The 25,012-nt window shown below is 36.6% G+C and overlaps 1 long non-coding RNA gene across 7 annotated transcripts; it reads left to right on the top strand.

Annotated features, from left to right (window-relative positions):
- The first annotated feature begins 4,309 nt into the window (after nucleotides 1-4,309).
- Nucleotides 4,310-24,457, top strand: LOC140617851 (uncharacterized). Of its 7 annotated transcripts, XR_012018001.1 has the most exons (7): nucleotides 4,310-4,413; nucleotides 4,883-5,058; nucleotides 5,596-5,698; nucleotides 7,455-7,539; nucleotides 16,292-16,382; nucleotides 22,565-22,828; nucleotides 24,254-24,457. It is a non-coding gene; the product is annotated as an uncharacterized lncRNA (long non-coding RNA). The 7 variants fall into 7 exon arrangements; XR_012018005.1 differs by lacking the exon at nucleotides 7,455-7,539; XR_012018000.1 differs by lacking the exons at nucleotides 22,565-22,828; nucleotides 24,254-24,457 and adding an exon at nucleotides 18,161-18,331.
- Nucleotides 24,458-25,012: the final 555 nt, after the last annotated feature.

Raw genomic sequence — 25,012 nt, 5'->3', positions numbered from 1 at the left:
AACTTCCAGTGTTAAAAGTCCTGCAGACATCCATGTCACACTTCTACACTGTGCTGGCTTCTTACCTTTACCTTTTGACATAACCCATTTTTTATTGGTTCTCATTAAATGAGTGGCAGATGCATAGCACCCAGATTCTGGAGGCAAAGTATAATTTGTTAAGAGCAAAGGATTAAATATCAAGATCTGTTTTTGAATCCTAGTTCTGTCAGCCACTTGTTTTGTGACTATGCAGACAATATTTGCATATCTAAGGCTCTTACTTGTAAAATGGAGATCATTGTACTTGCATGATAGTGATGGTTTTTTATTTTTTTTATTTTTTTAAATTCAATTAAATTAACATACAGTGTATCATTAGTCCCAGAGGTAGAATTCACTGATTCATCAGTTGCATATAACACCCAGTGCTCATATGATTCAAAGGGGCACCTGAACCCCAATGTTTATAGTGACAATATCCACAAAAGCCAAGATATGGAAAGAGCCCCCACCAAAAAAAAAAAAAAAAAGGAAAGAGCCCAGATGTCCATCAACAGATGAATGGATAAGAAGAAGTGGTATACATATACCATGGAATATTACTCAGCCATCAGAAAGAATGAAATCTTTCCATTTGCAAGATTGTGGATGGAACTAGAGGATATTATGCTAAGCAAAATAAGTAAACTGGAGAAAGACAAATATCATGATTTCACTCATATGTGGAATTTATGAAACAAAATAAACATAGGAGAAGGTAAGGAAAAATAAGACAAAATCAGAGAAGGAGACAAACTATAAGAGACTCTTAACTGTAGGAAACAAAATGAAGATTGCTGGAAGGGAGGTGGTGGGGGGATGGAGTACTGAGCATGATAATAATGTTTTGATCCTTAAGTGAGATAATGCATGCACAGGCCCTAGCATATTTTAAGAACTCATGAAATGAGTTATTTTATTATAGCCCAGTACCTATGCTCCATCAACAGGTGATCAGGAGTATATCACCTGTTAGCCCATCCAAGGAATGAGCCAAATTGTGAGAGTGGCCAAGACAACTTGCCTGCCTTCAAATTTTGGATGCTCTTCCAAAAACAGGCTAGCCCTATCATATTTGCAAGATGAACTGTCATCTAAGAACATGGCTTGATACTTGCATAAATGGACAACAGAGGAGAGAAGTAGTAACTATGATAAACAGAAGTAGATAGAACGTAATTCCATTTCTGGTTAACTTGAAAAGGTGAAATAAATTATCTTCATTTAGAGTTGGTCCTAATAGCAATTGCCACCCACAGTTTATGTTCAAAATGTTATTTCTATTTCCAAAGAAACGGGCCAAGAAAATATCCAAGAGCATAATAAAATTTTTAGTCTCACAGAACCAATTTGAGGTTAATGGCCTCATACAATGGTCACATTAGACCAGTAGCTCTTGAAGATAATCAACTACATTAAGGTAGTTTAAGTGTTTAGAAGCATGGGTTATTGTTTTAAGTTGGGTTCTACAAAAGCAGAGCCTAAGTCGTGGATTTAGGTGCTCTCAGAAAAAAAGGGAATAAAGGAAGCAGAATGGGGAAGAAGAAGCAACTAAGCAAGGATGTGGTCTCAACTGGAATTGAATTCCAGCCTGAGCCACAGAGACCACTAGAGTGTGAACTTCACCATAGATCTGGCACCTTCTTTTAACATGGGGGCAAGCCTTTGGTACTCTATGACAGTGGTAATTAGATATAGGCTGTTCTCATCTTGTGAGCAGAAGTTCACAGTTAGATGGAGAATAATTCTCTGGAGAAGAAGACAGTCCTAAACTGATAGCTGTCAATACTCATGACAAGTAGGGATTAGTTGTATCTGCCTCTAAAAGGAATCTGGACCAGTGAGAGAAGTAGGTATATGTATTTGGAACCAGAAAAACCTTGCCCCACAATAAAAATGTATTGGCTTAATAGGAAAGCAAATAAAAGGAAATATATAATAAAATTGTCCAGACCATGCCAAAAAGAATCTATGCTTGTAGTCTTTAAACTTTTGGAGGGCACTATGGACTTCTGAAGGATTGCGATAAATGTTAGAGACCTACAATCAAGAAAATGCACAAGTGTGCATACACGTATTTGCATAGAATTTCAGGGGTTCTTGGATCCCTTGATGAAACTTACTTATAGATTGAATTAGAAATTTCTGTTTAGACCACTTGACCTTGTACTGGCCTTGACACCTGCACTAGAATGGTGACCAGAGTCTTGAGGAATGAAGGAAACCAGTGGAGAAGCAAGATAAAGATTTGTGTTTCTAGGACAATGGAAAGACAACAGTTGGAAGAAATCAATCATAACCAATAATAAGTCCACTAGACTAATTACCTCAAGAGACACATGGGATAGGAAAATGACTCCAGGAGCAATGAAAAAAAGAGGTTTCTAGATCTTAACTCCTGCAGTGTGTTTTTGTACAGCTGTCCACATTCTGCTCACACATAAAGGTGGCACTCCCACCCTTCTAGCATAAGCAATAATGGCAGTTCTTAATGCTTCAAGTAGCCACCACAGGTGAGAACACTATGGAATCACTTTCAAATGTATTTTACTCAGGGATGTCTCTTTTATCATCCTGACTCTTCCATATATAACAGCAAGGAAATCCAACAAAGTCCCATGACTCATTTTCTTTCCATTTTTCCCGATAGATATTGCCAGAATTCTAGGATTAGATACTCCAAAACCCAGGGTGGAGAAGAATGTTGAGGGAATTAACTGAGGAATAGGTGCTGAGTGGGATATGAAATGGGCTTTTGTTTTGAAATGTTCAGTGAAAATTTACTGTAGTTGTTCCAAACAGTTAACAGATGTTAATTTTTATTAACATATAACATATATACATAAAGATGTACATATCATAAACTTGATGAATTTTCTCTGAGCATATGTGTGTAACTGCTCCAGGATTGAGAAACAGAACTTCATGTGCCTCTTAGGAGCCATCCTGAAGCCTTGTTTTATGTTCACAGTTATATCTGTTAACTTTTTTGAAACAGGGTACAGCTGCCCTAGAATTAATTCCACAGAGTCTTCTTTTTGTAGCTAATTCATTCTGACTATATTCATTCTTACTCTTTATCTCTAAATGCTTTTCCTGATAGTTATCCTTCAATTTAAGTGACCTGGGAGCTCATTGTGATAACTTCCAATTAATTCCCTTTGTTATTTTAGTTTCTCAGCAATCTGGAACTCTGGCCACTAAAATGTCCTTCATGAGAAACAAGGACATATTTCATCCTGACCTCTATTTTAAGGATTAGTTAAGAGGGCAGGAAGCAATATATCTACAAACAGGATGGGAAGTACTGATCACACACTGATATTCACACACATAAATAGGCAAAGTGCAAATCTGGGAAATATTACAGTGACTTAGGCAAGAAAACAAGCTGAGATGTTCATTGACTCTTCTCCACTGATTCAGAACCTAAGAGTAGATGTTCTTTCATTGCTGTGAAATGTAATGACAGGCAGGGCTTCAGATAACCATCCCCAAATCCGGATGCTTATCTAAACCAAACCTGCCTGCCTGGAATCCTTTTGACTTTCAAAAATAGAGCCCGGATTCATAAGGACCCTGCATCCCAGGCAATTTGGGCCAGTTCCAGTGTTTAGTAAGGAATATTTTTAAGGAAAAGACATCATTTCCTCTCCTCTTTCCTTCAGGTTAAACCCAGACCATGAAGACAAATATAGGGCAAAGTTTAACAAATAAAGATCATATAAGCAACAGAATGGGGAGAAGTAGGGAATCTAGAATTTCATTTGTGACTATTCTATTTTTAAATACAACCACTTCTCCATCCTATACCTATATGAATATCCATTGAACTTTTCCTCTCACTTCTTTGTTCCTTTCTTTTATTTTGTTTAATGATCTGGGATATTTCCAATAGCTATTGGATAGCTGTATTTGGATAGAAAGTATTTTTATATAGCAGGATTGGCCTCAGCAAATCTGTAAAAGGATAAGAATTTAAGTGCAGAACCTGATGGCTTTCTCTCTCAGAGACAATGACTGGCCCTGCCAATACCATCGTCCCCTCCCCACATCTCTTCTAATTCATTCCTGTCTTCATTTACTCCTTCATGTGTTCATTTAAGATTAACTGAACACCTAATTTGTGTCAAACCTAGTGTCTTTATGTCCTTTAATATATTCCCTTAAGGAATTTGGGAAATATTTATTAAACTCACTCTCCCAAAGCAAAAGATCTCAGTGTCACAATAGTGTTTCATAAAAAGTACATCCTTAAGGTCACAAAATGGTTCTATGACATAAGCTGATCAGAGTTCAGCACTGTTAGTGGTGGGAGCTGAGTTTCAGGTTCCAGCTTCCCAGAATGCCTTAAACTTAACCCACTAAAGGAGTGGATTCCCTATTTACAAGGTTAGTCCCACTTAAGAGTGAATGTGAACATAAGCAAATTGGGACTGGAAATTTGAGTTTAAGTCTCTGACCTCCATTTTGTGTTTTTCTAATTGATTTCCACACCGCAGTCACCATGTTTTCTACCCATCAACATGGATTTTGTCATAAAAATCTAATCATGATAGTCACTACTTAAAAATCTCCCTTGAGAGTGTTAAAAGGTCAAACCAGGCTTATGAAACATTTGAAGAGTTTATTTGAGCAAAAATCAGTTTGAATCTGGCAGTGCCAAATGGAAAGTTATTAGGAGCACTCCACTGACAGAACTTTCCCAGAGACTGATTCTGAGTAGTGTGGAAGCTGAGCAGTGAAGTTATGTGTTTGGCTATAACTTAAAGCCTACTTGGTAGTTTGTGATTGGTTGTCCTCAGCATTTCAGTTTTGAAACCTTGAAGCACTCTTAGATTTAACCTTGCTTATTACACAGGCTCCTGATGTGGGAAACAAAGGCAGAAGAGCATTTATTAAATTTCCTTACCACCTACAACCCATTGACAAGTCCTTTAAAATAGGCAGAGTGACCTTCCTCTATGAACTCAACTGCCTTGATGTTGACACTTCATGAAGAGCAAAAGGCGATCTTAGCAGGAACCCCAGGACCCTGTAAGTCTACCTTACCATATAAAAATTCCTTTGGAAACTTTATCTCTACCTCCCCAAGATATATGTTGGCAATCATCCTCCAAGCATATGACCCACTGATAGACATCTGAAGGGTCTCATGCCTAAGGTCTTATCAGATTGTATTAAATGACCTTTCCTAACAGTAGCTAGCCCCCTCAAGGTCCTGGAAACCTTGCTTCCAAAATTCTTTAGGGATTTGTGCTATCCTATCCGTAACCCTTTCCCAACCTGAAAGTATATAATGGGCCACTCCTCATGACCCTAGGGCAGCTCTTCCTTCCCATGGGTCCTGTCCCCATGCTTTAATAAAACTAGCTTTTTGCAAGAAAGACATCTCAAGAATTCTTTCTTGGCCAGCAGCTTTGAACCCTAACATTCTTTCCTACATCAGCCACCACAGCATTACAACCTCCTCAGCTTAATGAATTTGACAAGAGAAAACTCAAATTTTTCATACTACTTTAAGACCCTACAGGATTTGGCTACTCCTCACCTCTTGATTCTTCTTTCTCCCAGCCTCCTTGTGTCAGAGCTCAGAGCTGAGTATGGTCCTGTGGAGAACAGAGATGAGCACATGCGGTCCTGAAAAGCCCAGGAAACCAGGAGGCTCCTCTGAGAGGTCAACAGATATTAAAACTCCTCAGAACTGGGATAAAGATAAAGGGGGTTAAAGGTCCATTACCAGTTTCTCTTTTAGATCAGAAACTGAGGGGAAAAAAAAAATGAACTCCTAATGAATGCAGTTTGAGGAAACTCAATAATTGTTTTCTTTTTGTCCTAAGGTAATGCTAAAATGGTTGTATAGCTATCAATAAAAAGGTAATAAATATATTTGTAAAAATTTTAAGGACTAACAAAACACATAATAACACAAATTTTCTTAAATCCTAAGATTTTTCATATTCTAAAATTTCTGAAATAAAAGAATCATTATTTAAAATTATACTATCAAAATCCATAATGTTTAATTTAATTGGCAAGGTTATTTATTTTTAGTATTACACTGAATAATGATATGTCTTATAATAAAAAGTGACTAATTTGATGAGATATGATAGCCAAGATTTTCTCCACCCCAGGTCTTTAGCCTCCACTTCAAAGATAACCATTCCTTCCCAAAATTTTCATGCATATAGTTATATAAATAATATGAGAACATATATAATGTATATTTCAATACCTCATATCACATTTATTATTATACTTACAGAAAAATTCCTTTTTAAAGGATTTTATTTATTCATGAGAGAGAGAGAGAGAAAGTACGAGTAGGGGAAGGGGCAGAGGGAGAGGAAGAAACAGGGTTCCCACTGAGCAGGAAGCCTAACGACGATGCAGGGCTCCATTCCAGGACCTAGAGATCATGACCTGGGCTGAAGGCAGATGCTTAACTTACTGAGCCACACAGTTGCCCTTATTTGCAGAAAAATTCTGAATAATGATATTGTCAGTGGACATCTTTGCCTTTACTGATTGAGCAATTCCACTTAGAGTTTTAATACATTTTTAAGTGCTGCTAGATTTTACTTAATAGCATACCAGTATGTGAGCATTCACATTTTTTTTAAAGATTCTATTCATTCATTCATTCATGAAAGACACAGAGAAAGAGGTAGAGATGTAGGCAGAAGGAGAAGCAGGATCACTGCGGGGATCCCAATGTGGTGCTAGATCCCAGGGCCCCCGAGATCACGACCTGAGCTAAACAAAAGCAGACACTCAACCAATGAGCCACCCAGGTGCTCCAGCATTCATATTTGTAATTGATCATAGTTTCCATAATTTCTTTATTGTGATGTTAGCTTTTTCTATGTTATTTTTATGTCATAATAGCAATTTGGAAGCTCTCTTTCTCTTTCTTTGAGGTCTAAAACAGTGTAATCAATCTTAAAGTTCTGTTTCTCAATAGTTTGAAAGAATTTGTATGTTTATAATCCTAAATTAATTAAACAAGGAGGCTATTAGACTGAAGTGGCTTTAATGACTTAGTATCATACATAAGTAAACCATTCCCAAGCCTATAAATGCCTGAAGGTTAAGAAATCAAAATCTCAGGACTACCAGTCACAAACACCCAACTAGGTTTTCCCAACTAAAGCAATTGCTTATGTTATAGCCAAGCAAATATTTCCTTGAGGGGAGCTTCCATTGCTTAGTTAAGATTCCAACTTACTTTATTTTGGCTCAGGTCATGTTCTCAGGGTTGTGAGATCAAGCCCCCAGTCAGGCTCTGTGGCTCAGCACAGAATCTGTTTGAGATCCTCTCACTCTGCCTCCCCCCCATTGCTCTCTCTCTCTCTCTCAAATATATAAAATAAATCTTTAAAATTATAACGGTAATAATTTCCTTGCTTTACTTCCACTTTTACTGTCAGAGTCTTCCTCCCTAGCTCCTGTTCAGTGTGACTCTTCTAACCACTTCCTGTTCGATGCTGCCTATTTGATCAGATAAACATCATAGTAAGTCTCAGTTTATCTTTTAACAATAAGTAAAATTGTGTCATCTATGTGAGGAAGAGACAGGGGAAGGTGCCTAGTCCCTTTTTGTCAGCTGCATAAATTTATTCTACAGAGGTTGGCCTATCTCTTCTGAAGTTACTTTCTTTTCATTAGAAAATTATGCATTTCATCCAAATACTCAAAAGTATTTGCATAAAATTGAGAAAAAGCATTCTCTAAAATACTTGTTATTTTCTCCATATCAATGGTTATTTCTCAATTCTTTTTTATAATTTCATATACTTCTATTTTCTTGATACTTTAAATTAATGCATTGTTTTGTTAGCTTTTTCAAAGAATCAGCTCTCAGATTTATTCAGGTTTGCAAATTTGTATTATTTGTTTTCATTTGGTTCTCCTTTCGAAACATTTCTTGGGTCAGATATTGAGTTGTGTAGTTGGATTATTCCATCCTCTCTGATTTCTTAGGATTTTACCTCTGATAATTGCTTTAAATTGCTCTTAGTTTTGATGCATAGATTTTTACCATCCCTATTTTTCTAGGTATGCTGTAATTTGATTTCTGATATTATATTTGACCTAACAGTGAATTAGAAAGTTTTTTTTTTAGCATTTTGGTGGTGGTTGATTTCTCTTTTGTTATGAATCAATGCCATGGAGATTTTGTTGTGAACTAATATAAAGTGCAATTTTGTAACTAATTCATGGGTACATGAAAGAAGAGCTGTTTGCTTTCCTGATTATGTATCCTGATACATTTTATTAAGTGTGTTATTTATATGCTTATATCTTCTTAAATATCTTTACTATTTTGCACAATTAGTATGTTTTGCTCTGAATGAAGTAGATAAAAGTCTCCTGCCAATATTTTATTTCCTCTTTACACTTGGGCTTGTTTTGCCTTCAGCTTTTGAGGCTGTTATTTGGTTGAAAAACATGTAACACACCTTCATTGTGGTCGTTGCTACTTTCATTTTTGAAGCACCATCTTTGTCACTTGAATTTAATAGTTAAATATTATAATCCTTGCTCTTTGCTACTTTCTCCTGTGTCTTTCCCCAGTATTTACTTTTGACCTACCTGAGTCATTTCAAATCCATTCCATTTAAAGAGTTTAGTAAGGTTCTGACTTTATAAATCTAATTTGAGAATATTTTTTCTTTTGTTAACAAGTGTTTATTTTATATGTATTTATTGCTAAGATGAATGTATTTTCTTGGTTCCACCATTATTATTTACCATTATTATTTTATGCTTTAATTTCTGTTTTTAATGGTTCCTTTGTATTTTTAAATTTCTCAATGATTTGTGCATTTCTTTGTTCTGTAGTCTGAATGCTTTCTTTCCCAGAGTTTGGAGCATTCAGGATCTTCAGTTTTCTGCTTCTTTTATTTATTTGCAGATGGTTTCAGAGAATAGAGCAACACAAGAGATGTTTTGTTCTGCCATATATAGTTAAAGTGCCCACTGATTGAAAGCTTTGATATTTGCTCACATCTCTCTCTCTTTTTTCTTTTTCCCCTCAGCTTTATTGGGATATAACTGACAAATAAAAACTTCATATATTTATGGTGTACAACTTGATGTTTTCAAATACACGTACATTGTGAAATAACCACATTCAAGCTATTTAACATGTCCATCATCTTACATAGTTACCACCTCTGTTGTCTTTTTCTTTTGTGTGTTTTGGTGGGAACTTCTTAGCAAATTTCAAACATACAATACAGTATTGCAATATAATACAATATGGTCACATTACTCTATAGTAGATCTCCAGAACTTATTCATCTTGCATAATTGAAACTTTGTACCCTTTAATCAACATTTTCATATCCTCTCTTATAAACTACTATAGGGTCTTTATACTGAATGCTATGAAGGCTGGGCTTTCTTCGGCACCAATAGAACGTCACCAAAAGCCCTATTACCTAAGACCACTGAATTACTCAGCCCACCCTTCACACAGAGCATCTCTGCTTTCACTGGGTTTGTATATGCATCCATGAAAGCTTCTAATTAACAAAAAGGGTATAGTTAAAATAATCCTGAACATCAATGATACAGGTAACCTAAACCTGCCACTTACTGTTCTAATGTGGACATATAAAATATCACTTGAAAAAACTAAGTGCAGGGGTGCCTGGCTGGCTCAGTTGGTTGAGCATCCAACTCTTGGCTTCCACTCAGGTCATGATCTCAGCAAGGCATCTGCTTGGGATTCTGTCTCTCCTTGTCCCTTTCCCTCCCACTCTCTCCCTCTTTCTCTCTCTCAAATAAATAAATAAATATTTTAAAATTAATTACAAGGTAAAGGTAAATGTTTCCTCGGTGGTTTAACATGAGCAATCGCCTTCTGATCTCTAGCCCTGTTTCCAGGAAATGTTAAGATCCGTTCCTCCTCATTTCTAAAGTTCAACAGTTCCAGTTTCCTCTGAGTGAGTCGAATGATACTTGCCACAAATGGTCCTCTCCAAGTCAGTTACTTAGGAAGAGGAAGAGAAAGCCATCCACTACTCTACATTGAGTCTATCTTTTGCCCATGAGTTTTCTGTCCTTCATGCAAATCTGAAGATTCTGACAGATTATTCTTTTCTCAAAATAAACAGCCATATTTTCTCTTCGATAAATACAAATATTAACCTCAGTATTTATCAATTCCTTCATTCAAGTTTACTGAATACCTACCATGTGCCAGACATAGAAGAATGAAAACAAGCAGAAGAGCAAAAGAAAGGTGGCCCCTGACATCAAGTAGATTATTTGCTAGACTTATAGTGAGAGAAGCAAGTGTTGATTTTGAGAACAAGAAAAATGTCCATTAGATTTAGAGACAAGTAGTTCATTGCTAGGAGTTTGTGAGTTTTTAATATCCCTAGGACCTAGCCCCATATCCAGCACTTGATAAGCTAAATAAATATATATTGAAGGAAGAGACGAGGGAGGAAAGTTTTCAATTAAGACTCACAAATTCTTTCCTTAAAGATGATGCACGATTTCATGACAATTTAAGGAATTCATGTAAAAAGTATTACGACAACAAAATTATGAAAAACACATTTAATGGAAGGTCCAAGTAGAGACATGTTGGGATCCATGATGAAACTAGAAAGGAATCAGTTGGTAGAGGTCCTTGAATACCAGTCCCAGGTTACGTGGTAGAAGTTGAGATTTGTTGAGCACGTACATGAAATGATTGGAGCCATCGTATAGGAAAATCATTGTGCCAGTAGCATTTCCTAATCGGACATTAAAGTTCCCCAAACTACTTGGGACTTCATAGCTATAGTCTGAGCTCTGTTTGGCATCTCTAAAATGGAATCACTGCTGCAGCTTACTCTACCTACCCCATAAGATCCATATGAAAAATAACTGATGAGAAAAAAAAGCATCATCCATATAGTTTTAAATCTCTGTAAATGGCAGAATTGATAATGAAAAATATTGACATTAAAAGAGGGACAAAAAAGGGACAATACAAACACATATGAAGAAGCTAATAAAGTCAACTTAATAAATTTAAGCATATTATATGGAAGCAAATTTGGAGCTGAGTTCTACATATTTTCCAGTGCCATTCTTTGAAAATTGACTAACATTCCACTTCCACTTTGACTTTCTCTGTAATACCCTCCCCTCCCCTTCACTCTCCACCTTTCTAAGTAGATGAAGTCGCCTGGGTTCCTATCTCATTTGCCCAAACTATTCCTTTATATTTTACCTAATTATACATCTATCTCCCCTCTGGTGTCTGTGAAATCCTCAAGAAGAGCAACCTTCTTGTTTTATTTTTGCCTAATTAGTGTCTCATGTAGTTTGTAGTAGGTGGTAAAGATGGAAAATTTATAGACTGTCCTTCATGTAAAAATTTCATACCCCAATCCAGTTTCCTTAGAGCATAAGCCTCACTACTAGCAGCCTCTTCTCTGATTAAGCTTTCTTTGCCTAATGGTTTGTTACGGGACTTTTGCCCAGCAAATTTACAGTCCCTACCTCTTCATACCATGGCATGATGTGGTCAACTTTGTTAGTATCCTAGGACTGCTATAACAAATGATCACAACTTGGTGGCTTAAAAGTCAACAGGAATTTGTTCACTTACAATTCTGGAGACTAAAAATTCACAAGGTGTTGGCAGAGCTGCACTCCCTCTGAGGCTCTAGGGGGGATTCTGTTCCATGTGTCTTCCAGTGTCTGGTGGCTGCTGGCAGGGCTTCCAGTTCACTCCCATCTCTGCTTCTGTGGTCACACTGCCTCCTCCTCTTCTATCCTTCCTTTCCTCTGTGTGTCTCATGAGGACACTGTCACTGGATTTAGGGTGATCTCATCTCGAGATCTCTACATTAATTATATTTGCAAAGACTTCTTTACAAAATAAAGTGACATTCACAAGTTCCAGATTTTGACAAGGACTTATATTTTGGGGAGGCACTACTAAACTCACTACCATGTCAATCTCAAGTGTGTGAATTGTTTTTCACCTCTTATTACAACAGTAAGTAGGAATTGCCGAGTCTAAATTCATCTCACCTATTTTAGTTAAGGCTAATCCTCAGACCTCTGCATGTGGGAAAAATCGATTCTCATTTGTCTGTCATGAAATCAAAAAGCATTCTGAGAAAAGTTATAAACATATATATATATATTCATGAGAAAAGCTTCCTTTCCCTCTTTTTGAAAGTTAGAATTTACTGCGAAAAAAATAATGGCTATGTTTCAAATGTTTCTGGTACTGCATATATACATTCAGATACATTCCAGATCCCTCTTTTGTCTATGCTTCTCTTTGTAGACTTTCTTGGTTTTAATTACATGCTCCCCATGTGAACCTACCAGTTAGGTTTAGGACTGGGGTTAGGGCTAGAATTAGGATTAGGTCTATGATTAGGGGCTGAGGGTATGTTGAGAACCTAAATTAGGATTATTGTTAGATTTGGGAAACTAGGGTTAGGATTAGGGCTAGTGTTAGTTTAAGGTGAGGCTAGGGGAGGTTAGAGTTAGGTTTAGGATTAAACCTAGGGTTTGGGTTCAGTCTGAGGCTGGACCTACTATTGGATGAGGATTAAAGTAAAGTTTAGGTTAGTTCAGGATTAATATTAAGGTGATCCCTGGGTAAGGGTTGGATTAGGGCATGATCCTGATCAAATCACATTTTTTTTTTCTGTGAAATAATGATAAAACTTATCCGATTGTGTTTCCATGTGGAAAAGCATACAACTGCATGGGAAGGCTCTTAGCAAACTCTAAAATACAGTGGAAAATGACAGGATTTCTTTTAGTATTACTGCATATGAAGGTCAAAACTTGGTTTTTCTGGAATTAAACTACATTTGAAACTGGTTCTATGACATTCTTTTTTATGAATATTCAATTTATAGTCAATCTTAATTTATTCCAAAATAACCATTAATCAAACTCCATATACTGGATATGGCATTACGCTAGTTGTTTTAGGACACATAAATGAGGAAATTAATTTTTATAGCATGGTCACTTTCTTCAAAGAATCTTCCTTATCTAATTGGTCGACATACTCATCTGAAAAAAATATGTGGGTGTGAATAATGTGTTTGAGTTTATCGTTGGTGAAAAGTTTAGCCCAGAAACACAATAAATGAGCATTACTGTAGTCATAGCAGCCTTCATAGAACACTGGTTTTATGTAGGTTAAAACTTGGCAAGGATTCAGAAAAGCAATAGGAGATGACACTGTGTTGCCAGAAAAGTAGAGTATAGGATGTTAGGCAAAAATTATCATTTTAGTCCAGAGTTTGTTGAACAAACATAGACTACAACAATAGTGTGTGTGGTGTGTGTTAGAGAGTAGTAGAAACAAAATTTGCATTATTGTGGTGGAAGCAAACAATAAGGGGCCTTGGAAACGAGGCCAAGAATATTGAACTGGGTGCTGCACAAAATATGAAGTGACAGATGACTTTTTATTAGAAGATTAACATGTGCAAAGTCAGGGTGATTAAATACCATTACTATGATCTGAGAACTAAGTAAAAGATTTGAAGTTTGAGAAACTGCGGAAGGAGTACCCAGTGGAATATTGTGGTCAAGGGTGGGGGTTATTTTTTCTGAACTGGTTGGTGGTGATCTAAATAGAAAAAAGAATGGCTACCCGGAACATTTGGAAGAGAAAAAGCATAAAACCTACTCACTGCCTGAATGGGAAAGATGATGGAGGAAGACTCAAAGATTGCCTTTTAGTTTAGAGTGGGTATGAGGAGGAGGAGCATGGTAAGACAGATGGAAGAGATACCTTGGATTTATCAGATATACTCACCTAGATTAATTTTTAACTTCCAAAACACAATAAATTAGCTCTAGAACTCAAACCACAAAATAAAAAAACAAAACAAAACAAGTCCAAATTTTTTTGATATTTCAGAAAACGCTCCCAAACCATGGGTACACACCTATCTTTTTGCTGATAGCCTTCATTGAAATTACACAATTGCTTTGAGTAATAACTGTTTTCCAAATACTGTGTATATTTCTTATTTACCCTGCATATGTGATATGGAATAACATTATGTTTACATGTATATATTCACATGTATCTATAATTGTCATGCAGTCTTATACCTACTTCTTAGTATTAATTCCTGATTGGGTTGTGTGTGTGTGTGTGTGTGTGTGTGTGTGTGTGTAAACAGTACACTTTCAGAAGAGAAGACTACACTCCTATTTTCTTTGTGTATTAAAATGAATAGCAATTATGGGAAATGGACTTTTCTTTATCCTGAGTCCAAATTAAAAGGGCTTTTCTCATCAAGCTACAATTTAAGAGTCTTTTTCTATCCTGGATTTTGAGGTGTGGTATTGCCAACATGAGTTTAAACCACCTCCTCTCATTCTTAAGATTCTCAATTCAAGGAAAAAGCTTAAGGCTGGAACAATATTGTGCAGTCAACACCCTCTCAAACCTTAGTGAAGATGAAAGGGTCCACAGCTCCTTTCCATTCTTTGTGACAGTTAAGCCTTGTTTTGCTTTTCTTTAATTCGGATTTATCCTAGGGCCTGTTCTTTTTCAATGTGATCCACTTGGCCGCACCCATTTGGAAGAGTCTATTACTATGGTCAGGGTTGGGTTGGCTTGCAGCAAGCTCGTTGCTACGTTCTTTTTTTAGAGACTGCCAAATGTGGGACAATGGGTGTGTCTTGTTGACATCCTGTGGTTCATCAGATAGGATCACTCTTCAGCACAACCTCTGTAGAAGCCTGCAGCTGTGTTGGGAGGCACAAGTCTAAGGGGAAGCCCAAACTCTGATTCACATTTAACCAAAATGCTTGTGGGGAATGGGAACACAGGCATGCCTTGCTTTATGAAATACATGGGCCCTTCCCATACCTAGATTAGTGATTTGTGGTTGCAAATATTTGCCCATTTCTCCAACCCATAATTTATCCCAAAGAGATGACTATATCACTTAAACATTTAGATATAAGAACCAAACACAAAATGGATTTCCTGGATCAGCTCTGATTTTCAAAGAATATGCCCCATTTTTTTTTTTTATTTGTCCCATGTAGACCACAGAGTCACTTTCAAGGATAAGTTAGTAAGTAATACAGGGAACATTAGCGTTCAGTTAAAATGCATATCCCATGGCAGGAAAGGCCCAGAGGACATAATTTCGGGCTATAGGAGGCAAGCATCACCAGAAATTTCTTCCTCAAATGTATCATCTAACATATGTATCCTCTGTTACAAATTTAAGTAGATTAACAACTTCAACTTATTAAGTACAAATGCTACTTCAGATGGTTAGAATCCATCCATATTTCAGTATAAAATACTTCAATGAGATTTTCCAGACCTTTCTCCCTGAGCACCTGGAACTCCTGAGAGATGGGGTTGGGGGGATGATGGAGTGTTTTGCTTTATTTCCCAAATCTATTGCAGAAAGTGTTATCATTAACTTGAATGAATAAAAATATAATCAAAGCTTATGTATGTTCAGGTTCCACTGAATATGTTTAACATGAAATATGAACTCTTAGAGAGTTAAATCAAAGGGAAAAGTTTAAAAGTTGGCGAATCTTGTTTCAAGGTATAGGGATGTGTTTTACTATTTTTGCAGCTTTTCTGTAGGTGTATAATTTTTCCAAAATAAATATTTGGAAAAAGATTTTAAATAATGAACTCTCACATCTGAAGAATTAGTCTGAAATCATTGATCTAGCCAACCAATGATTGAGACCATTAATGTTCAAATTGTTCCTAGAGCAATAAAGATGGGAGTAGTATTGATAGAGAAGAAGAAGGTAGTATTAGAGAATCAGAAGGTAAAATAAGAAAGATATCTAAGGGCCAGAAATAAGGAGATGGGAGATAGGAAAGGAGACTGAAAATAAAAATGAGGTGAGATGTCAATTTTGCCAAATTCTGCCAGCATTTCTAAAAAAGAAATGGCAACTTAACCCATAAAATATTGTCAGAATAGAGGTACCTAGGTGGCTCAATCTGTTAAGTGTCTAACTTCAGCTGATATCATGATCCCAGGGTTGTGAGATCAAGCCCCATGTCAGGCTCCCCACTTAGTGGGGAGTCTGCATGAGAGTCTCTCTCTCCCTCTGCCTCTGTCTCTGCTTCTCTCTCTTTCTGTCTCAAATAAATAAATAAATAAAATCTTAAAAATATATATATTGTCAGAATAAAGGAAGGTTCTCAAATCTGAATAAATGTGTTATTTTGAAAGGCCACTTAATCTTTCTGTTTGTCTTTCTGATTTCCCCATAGTCCAGTAGAAACTTTCTCATAGACACAGGTCCAAAGTCAGCCTTTTGGAAGCCAGTGAACTTGTGGACAGATGACGAGGAGTCATCTCCAGGTGAGGTATCTGATCATTTTTCCCCCAACAGATTCCAATACATTTAATAAACTACCTCTTTGAGCCTGCCCTGCTTTCTTAAAGAATTCTGTTTGTAGCTCATGACTGTTGCCTTTCAAAAAAAACCTTGCTCAACCTCTTTAAATTCTGTCCTGACCTCTACAACCATGGGCTCTATGTCTTACTTTAGCTGCTCCTGTCTAAAAGAAAGGAAGGAAAGACATAGCTTTCTGAGTTTTTCCTTTGTATTTGCTTTTGTGGTATTGTCCTTTTTATTTAATAAAACTAACTGCAGGAAATACTTGACTTCTCTAAAGAGAAGGAAAATTATGGAAGAAGGAACATCCTTAAAGTACTCTGTCCTATTTTTCTCATTTGAAAAGATAAGAAGATAGAAAACAGAAGATGAAAATATCTCTCATTATTGTGTCTTTTTCCTTGATATTTACTTAGGTATTTTGAGACTATGTTTTCTGAGTACTATGATGTAAAAACATTCTTGACATATAAATTATTCATCTGTGCTATTCAAAACTTGGAAATTTAAAAGGATAAAAAATAGATTAATTTGGGGAAGAATTCAGCATTCACTTAGGGAAAGAATTTAAAGAGGAAATCAAGTCTCTTTGGAAACTGAATGAAGTCATGGACTGAAAGTGTCTTTCAGTAAATGTAAGGTATTAATAATGCAAGAAAATGAGAGAATAGCTCTAAAAATACATATCACTCTCCCCTTCCACACATCATCTCAATAATGCTAAGTAAAATCTTTCTATTCCTCTGAGCATGTCCAGGATTCCTCACTCAGGACATTTCTTATCACATACATCCAGTCCTCAAGGTCATGCCCTGGAGTCATTATTCTTCTCTGCTGTTCAAGTAATTTGCAGAACTGGGTGTAGTCTGGTGTATGCTGGTTCTTCATTATTCTCTATCCCAGAAGGTCAAAGCATAATATGGAACTTCTTGAACTTAAAAGGGACACTTAGCCTAGATAACCAGCTGTGCTCAAGTTAAAACATCCAAAAATAGCATTCATTCTCCCAACAACATGGACTGATACTAAATCCAAGGGAAGAGGAATACCTCCTAGCTGTATTTTCAAATTGTACCAGGTCACTCCAATCTCACAGGTTTCAAGAAGATTCTTTCAGAACTAAATAAAAAAAAATTTGCTCAACAACATCAGCTTCTATAAAGAGATAAGTTCTTACACCCAATTGTAAATCTTCAGAGGATTTCCTACTATTTAACTAAATAGACTGGAAAGTTGGAGAACTGAGTTTTGTTCCTTGGAAAATCATCATCAATCTGTATTACCAGATTACTACGTGTTACCACTGATTAGCAAAAATTTCCTCAATTCCTGTGAAGGTTAAATAAAACATGAGCACACAGGACAATCTGAGAGAAATGAGAAAGCATCATTAGTATTTTGACCAATATGAGGAAATTCATTCATATTTTACAAGGGCCTGCAATGCACATGACTAATTCTAGTTCTTCAATACCTACAGCATAAGGACTCTTGCTTCAGATACACAATACGAGTGAAAGTCCTTCTGAAGTGGGATCTACTTCTGTGAATTTTCTTATGCAAAAAATAATATGTTAAAAGTCTGATAGTGTTACCAGCACTTCCCAGTAGAATATATGATTTTTGGCTTTTTTAGCATAATTACAGGAGTTGTCTTGCATTTTTATCACCTGATAGATCAAAATTGATGGATCTTGACATTGGTTTTAAAAGAATCTTAATATTTTCCCTCTTTGAACAGAACTTATTGCTATGAATACAGAGAACGACAATCTCTTCCACATAATATGCTTGTATGTGTGAGCAGTTGCAGATTAACAAAATCCATGAATAACAGACCATATTATGCAGTCTCAATAAATGATTGGGCCCACTATTTCCATCTTGAGCACAACTCACAAGAATATGAGCCAGTCTAAGGTGAGGTACCACATCTCATTTATCTTGTACACTTAGCTAGCAGTATGCTCAATACTGGACAGAATCCCCATAACTGCTAAACTGCTAAATTCTATGAAAATGAGTCTATTATATGGTCCATCATAGCAAAGAGCCTAGAACACAATGGGATTAATTAAATATGTGTGATATAGACAGATCATTGGGTAAGTGATTGAATTAATGAATGGTTTGACCTAGCTAATTAGTAAACAAAAGCATAGATATTCCTGGCAGAAATAATGTCATGCAAACTGTGGTTGGTGGGTTGAATATCAAGTATTGTAGGTAAGTTGACTGTTGGCCTATTTAATAGGAAACTATTAAATATTCATTAGGGAAAAGTGGGTTGGTGGAACCCACTTTTGGTGGGGTTTTGCAGTGTTTTTTTTTTTTTTTTTATATGATGTACTGGAACAAGGAGAGAATCAAGGGAGAAAGAGGCAAATATATCCAAAAGCTTTAGATAAATGACGTAAGTGGAGAATATATCACCTTCCACGTGTTTCTCATTTTTCTACCTCTCACTCTCCTTTAGATCCTCTGTAAGACTATTTAAATATCTTCTTAGCTTTGGTTCTTTCCCCTTTGGTCTATTCCAAAATATACCACTAGATTTATCTCCCTAAAATCCAATTACTCTTCTCTTACTTATCTAATCAGAAATCCTCAACTATTCTTCATGTCCTACTACAGCATGTTAAAACTTAGAGTCTGGTATTAAGGCTGTGAATATGGTGCAGTGAAAAAGGAGCTAGAGTGGTGTGAGGGGAAAAAACTCAAGTCCATCAGGATCAACCACTTGTAAACTAGTTTTCTCAACCAAATGTCAAACTAGACAATTCCTAAGGACCTTTTTAAATTAGCATTTTATTTTTTGTTTGATATGATTTTTGTGGATACTCTTCATGCACCCTGAACCAACACTCCTCAAACTTCAGTTTATATATGACTCACCTTGTTAAAATGTAGGTTCTGATTCAGTGGGACTGGAGTTGCTCTGATGCCGCTGGTCCGTGGACCACACTTTGAGTAACAATGTCCCACATCACAGACATGTTATAGAACTTCAGGTTGGCAAAACAACACCTATCCTTTCCTTCCAAATTTTGCTGAATCTATTGCTCAACTTGGAATGTCCTCTCACCACATTCACCTGTAAGAAATTTTCTCATCTTTCAAATCTTTTTCATTCCAGCTAAAACATTGTCATCTTAATAAAGCACTTTTTAATCTACTTCTTTACCCACAAAGGAAAGACGTTCTGTCTTCTCAGATTTCCCAGTTCTTTTTGTATCTCTTATAGCATCGTGAAAATTCTGTGCTATCATCACTTGTGCATGTATGTTGTCTCTTCTCTCTAGGTTGTCAGCTTCTTCGCAATACCGATGATAGATGCCAATTTTGACTAAGGAATAGGAGGAAGAGCATTCTGAAGGGGGTGGCATAGTCACTCTAGTGTCAGGGAAATTCAAATCTTGTACATCTGACCCCAACACGCATTTCTGTTACACCTGGCAGGTACCGTAATATCCACCAGAACACAACACCTGACACATTACTGGATTTACATCATTGTTTATGTCTGGCAATGGAGACAGAGTAGAAGTGACGGTCCTGTTTTTTGCATGCTTAACTTTCAGTTGTTGGAAAATAGCCTCATAAAGAAGTTATCCCTGCATCTGGACCTTGAGAGTTTGGGAGACTGATCTGGAGCAGGCAGTGGTTCATTTGGAGAATAAACTGCCTTATTCTACGTATAGAGCTTCAAAATTAATGTAGTCACCCTCGTTGGCTCAGGATATTTTTTAAAAAGGTTTATATTTCTTGAGACACAAGTACAGTAATGCAACACATACAAGTGCCCTTTTATATCACTGGGTTCTAGCCTCTTTAGATTTGGATATTACATAAAGACAAGAGGCCATTTGATGTATTTTTTAGCATGATGCCAGCTACATTTAAAACTCTAAAACATTAGTCAGGGCAATATGATGTTTTACAAATCATGAAAAAAAATGCATTTTTAACTTGTCTTTACTCCATGATCTATTTCTTTTGTAATACATTTTATTGCTTGGGATTTATAGGGTCATTTCTCTCAGTGGTTTATGCAACAACACACATTAATGTATCTGCCTTCATTCATCAAAGGGCAAAAACTCAGGTCAGACATCAGTCATTTCTTAAACTCATCTGGATAAATGAAGGTCTAGAGCTTGCATTCAGAATACACAAAGAGCAATGTAAGGTACATCTACAAATAATGTCAACTCACTCCTGAACTAGTAATGCCCAGATTTATATCTGCCATGTTCTTAAATCAAAACAGTATTGACTATTGTGATAACAAAGATTTGTTCCCACTTACAACTGCTGCTCCAACTACAGTCCTGTTAATTTTCACAGAATAATCAAGCAATAAACTTCCTCATAAATCTTACTCCTTAATTCCAATTTGAGTATGAACTGGGGCTTCTTTGGGTAACTTTGAATGGAGTAAATACACTCTTGAGTAGAAATGAATCTTGCTGTCTCTCTTGGTTCCACTCCAAACACATGGCCTTATAAAAGGAAAACTGTCAAAGGCCTGCAAAAGGACTCTGCAATGAAATAAAATCACTGTACTGGAAAGCTCTTTGCACTTTTCCCCAAAGCACATGGTTTAGAATATTTAATGTTCACAATCACCTTGTAAGGTCAGCAGAGTTGGTGACACTATGTCCAATCGACGTGTACAAACCGGGTTTCTGTAATCTGCCCAAGTTTCAAAAGATTCAAAACAACAAAACAAAGGTAATGCAGGTTTTCCTGATAATAGTCAGATATCCTCTCCATTGTGTGATTTTTTTTTTTTAAGACAGTCATAGGTCAAAAAGGAGTTGATGTCATGGTAATTTAACAATCCAGAATGAGCTCAAAAATTCCTGAAAGTATTGGTGAAAGATCTAAATGTGAGACAGGAATCCATCAAAATCCTACAGGAGAACACAGGCAGTGATCTCTGTGACCTCAGCCGCAGCAACTTCTTATTAGACACATCTCTAAAAGGAAACAAAGGCAAATATAAACTATTGGAACTTCATCAAGATAAAAAGCTTTTGCATAGCAAAAGAAACAGTTAACAAAACCAAAAGACAACAGACAGAATGGGAGAAAGTATTTTCAAATGTTTTATCAGATAAAGGGCTAGTATTCAAAATCTATAAAGAATTTATCAAACTCAACACCCAAAGAACAAATAATCTAATCAAGAAATGGGCAGAAGACATGAACAGGCATTTCTCCATAGAAGACATGCAAATGGCCAATAGAAACACGAAAAAGTACTCAACATCACTCAGTATCAGGGAAATACAAATCAAACCACAATGAGATACCATCTCACACTAGTCAAAATGGCTAAAATTAATAGGAAACTTCAGATGTTGGTGAGGATGCAGAGAAAGGGGAATCCTTTTACACTGTTGGTGAGAATGCAAGCTGGCACAGCCACTCTGGATATATGGAGATTCCTCAAAAAGTTGAAAATAGAGCTACCCTACAACCCAGCAATTGAAATACTGAGTATTTACCCCAAAGATACAAATGCAGTGATCTAGTGGGCACTTGCTCCCCAATGTATATAATAGCAGTGTCCAAAATAGCCAAACTATGGAAAGAGCCCAGATGTCCATTAACAGATAAATGGATGGATATATATATATATATATATATATATATATATAATCCATATATAATGGAATACTTCACTGATGAGATAATTGTGGAAATGAGATAGTGAGTAAGCATTTACTGCATCCTAGGTGAAAACAAAGAGAAGGAATAATCAGCATCACCAAGTCCTCCAAAGAGTACCTAAGAACTCAATTCATCTCAGCTTAATTCAGTGTCTCAGAAGCTTCTAATAAGGTACTTGAGATGATAAAATACACAAAATTGATAGCTAATGAAAATATATTCAGATTGTACTACTCTTCAAGCAAATTATTTAAATGTTTCCTCAAGTGATGACTGGATTAGTACCTTAAAAATCAAAAAGCAGTATGTAAGAGGGGATACATCTGAGCACACAGAAACACTTGTATATCTGCTTCTTGGAAAGATATTTAAACTCTCTAGGCATTAAATTTCTAATCTGTAAAGTAGGACTGGTATGAGAATAAACAAATCAATGAACATATGACTCCTGTGTTTTGCCCTACAGATAGTCGATGTTCGATGCACGTTAGTCACACAGTCTTACTTGCATCTCTGACCTTCTTCTATGTACCTCTGGTACTGAAATGAACCACTGCTATCTATCCTCTGACACAATACTAAGAGAGGAGAACCAGATTTCAGTGAGGACTTTCCCTCCTGCTTTGTCAGAGAACTATCAGCGAGGCAGAATTTAAGATCAAACAACAACTCCATTGTATGGCTTTTCTCCAGAAGAAATCAGAAGCAAGGTCCCAGGGTAATTGGCAAAGTAAGTGAAACCTTGAATGTGCCCAAGGGAGGGAAGGCATCTGTCATAACTGTTCATTATAAATAGTGGTGTCCTACAAGAATCCTTTTTAAATTTTACCTCCAGAATCAAGAAGAAAGAAAAGAGAGACAGAGAGAGAGAAAGGAAGGGAAGGGAAGGGAAGGGAAGGGAAGGGAAGGGAAGGGAAGGGAAGGGGAAAAGGAGAGAAAAGAAATAAAGTAAGTTTGGAAAATTGAATAGAATTTCATGGACTCTTCCAGGACAGGAGCAATAACTTTTCCAAGAGAAGTTCAGACAGAGCCAGAAATAAAAAAATAAAACTAAGTACAAGCAATGGTTTTGAAAGACAAATGTATTATAAATACATGTTGCTTTTGTCATTTCTTTTCCACTGATTCTCATGAAGTAAGGGACAACAAAGGAAGACAAACAACACTCTAGGACCAATTATTTTCTCCTATGATGTAGTCAAGGCTTTTGGCCAAAAGTAGACCCTGGGTTCTACTGGAGAAGTTAGCCAGAATGGTGACAGGTGAGGTCCATTTCACTTTAAGGTGAAAGATGGGAAAAAGTTTGAGCTCCTTGCTCATGATATGGAATTTCAATCTGGAATGACTGGTTTGAAGATTTTGCTGTAGGTCCTTTGGATGATGTGTGCACACAGTTTGCTCTCCCTTTAGAGACTTGACTCTGGCATGTTTCTGAAAATGCCTTATGCCATCACAGAGTGGAAAGAGAATGGAAATTAGATCTAGGTCCACGAAGAATTCCTCTTAAATACCAGAATATTTTGATTATTTGAGATGTGCTTCCTGGGCAAAGAGTGCTGTTATTAAAGAGATTTGACAATTGAAATTGAAATAATTCTTCAATGCAGTATAAATCAGGATCATTCAGTAGTAATAATGAAGATAATGACGATAATGACAGGGATCATAGTAAAATAGCATTTACTATTTGAGCCAAGTATCATTTTCAGGACTTTGTATGCAATATCTCATTTAGCCATCATAAAAACCCACTGACATGGTATTAGTAATTTCATTGGATAGGTGAGGAAATTGAGCAAGGAATCATGATGCAGTACATGGTATAGGTGTTTGCTAACTAAGACAGAAGTACTAACAGAAGGATAGACACCCAAAATTGTCCATCATGTAATTCTTCACAGCTTAAACCTCAGGGGTATTTTGGTGTGGAAGGAGTATTACAAATACATCAACAACTGAAATTGTGGCTATAAATGACCCTAAACATTTGGCTCAAAGCCATAGAACCCATGACCATGGTGGCCTCTTTCCTGGTTGCCAAATAAGGACTATAATAATAGTAACAAACGTGAAAGCAAGATTTACTGTTCAAAAAAAAAATTTACTGTTCCTAGATTGTCTGCAATTTTTCCTTTTCCCTCTTCCTTTCTCTTAGAATCCATTTATTTTCATTTCCTCATTTATGACCATAACTGTTGGGATCCCTGGGTGGCGCAGCGGTTTGGCGCCTGTCTTTGGCCCAGGGCGCGGTCCTGGATATCCGGGATCGAATCCCACGTCGGGCTCCCGGAGCATGGAGCCTGCTTCTCCCTCTGCCTGTGTCTCTGCCTCTCTCTCTCTCTCTCACTGTGTGCCTATCATAAATAAATAAATAAATAAAAAGTTTAAAAATAAATAAATAAATAAAAAAATAAAAAAAAAATATGACCATAACTGTTCTCCCTTATGAGTACCTTTGCATGTAGACAACTAAAATATTCTGAATTATTCTTTGACATGAGTCCTAGAGAGGTCAAGTGTCTTGCCCAAGATCTAATGCCTAATAAGTAAGGGAACTTGTATTTGAACCCAGGCTTTCTTATTTGTACCAATCTCCTCCGGACAAGAATGGAAGTCTATGTACTTACAATTAGAATATAAAAGGTGTTCTGGTGAGAAGAATGGTGGCACACATTGGTTCCCAAATTGCAAAATTATTCTAATACACAGACACACACACACACACTTTCATCATGTGCAAACACATTGGACACTTCTTTTGTGATTCCTATTCCATTTCAAAGTTTCTTTTGATATTCATTTCAGCAAGGTTCTGCACAAATACTGTCATGTAAGGGGATTGTCTTTATAGTAGCAGAGGATTGCAATGATTCCCATAGCATGGAGGAGTGACCTCAGGGGAGGGGGAAAGAGC

This window comes from Canis lupus, chromosome 26 (assembly GCF_048164855.1).
Source record: "Canis lupus baileyi chromosome 26, mCanLup2.hap1, whole genome shotgun sequence".
Classification (NCBI taxonomy): Eukaryota; Metazoa; Chordata; class Mammalia; order Carnivora; family Canidae; genus Canis; species Canis lupus.
Note: the sequence above shows the minus strand (reverse complement) of the source record. Positions and strands in the feature narration are given on the sequence as shown.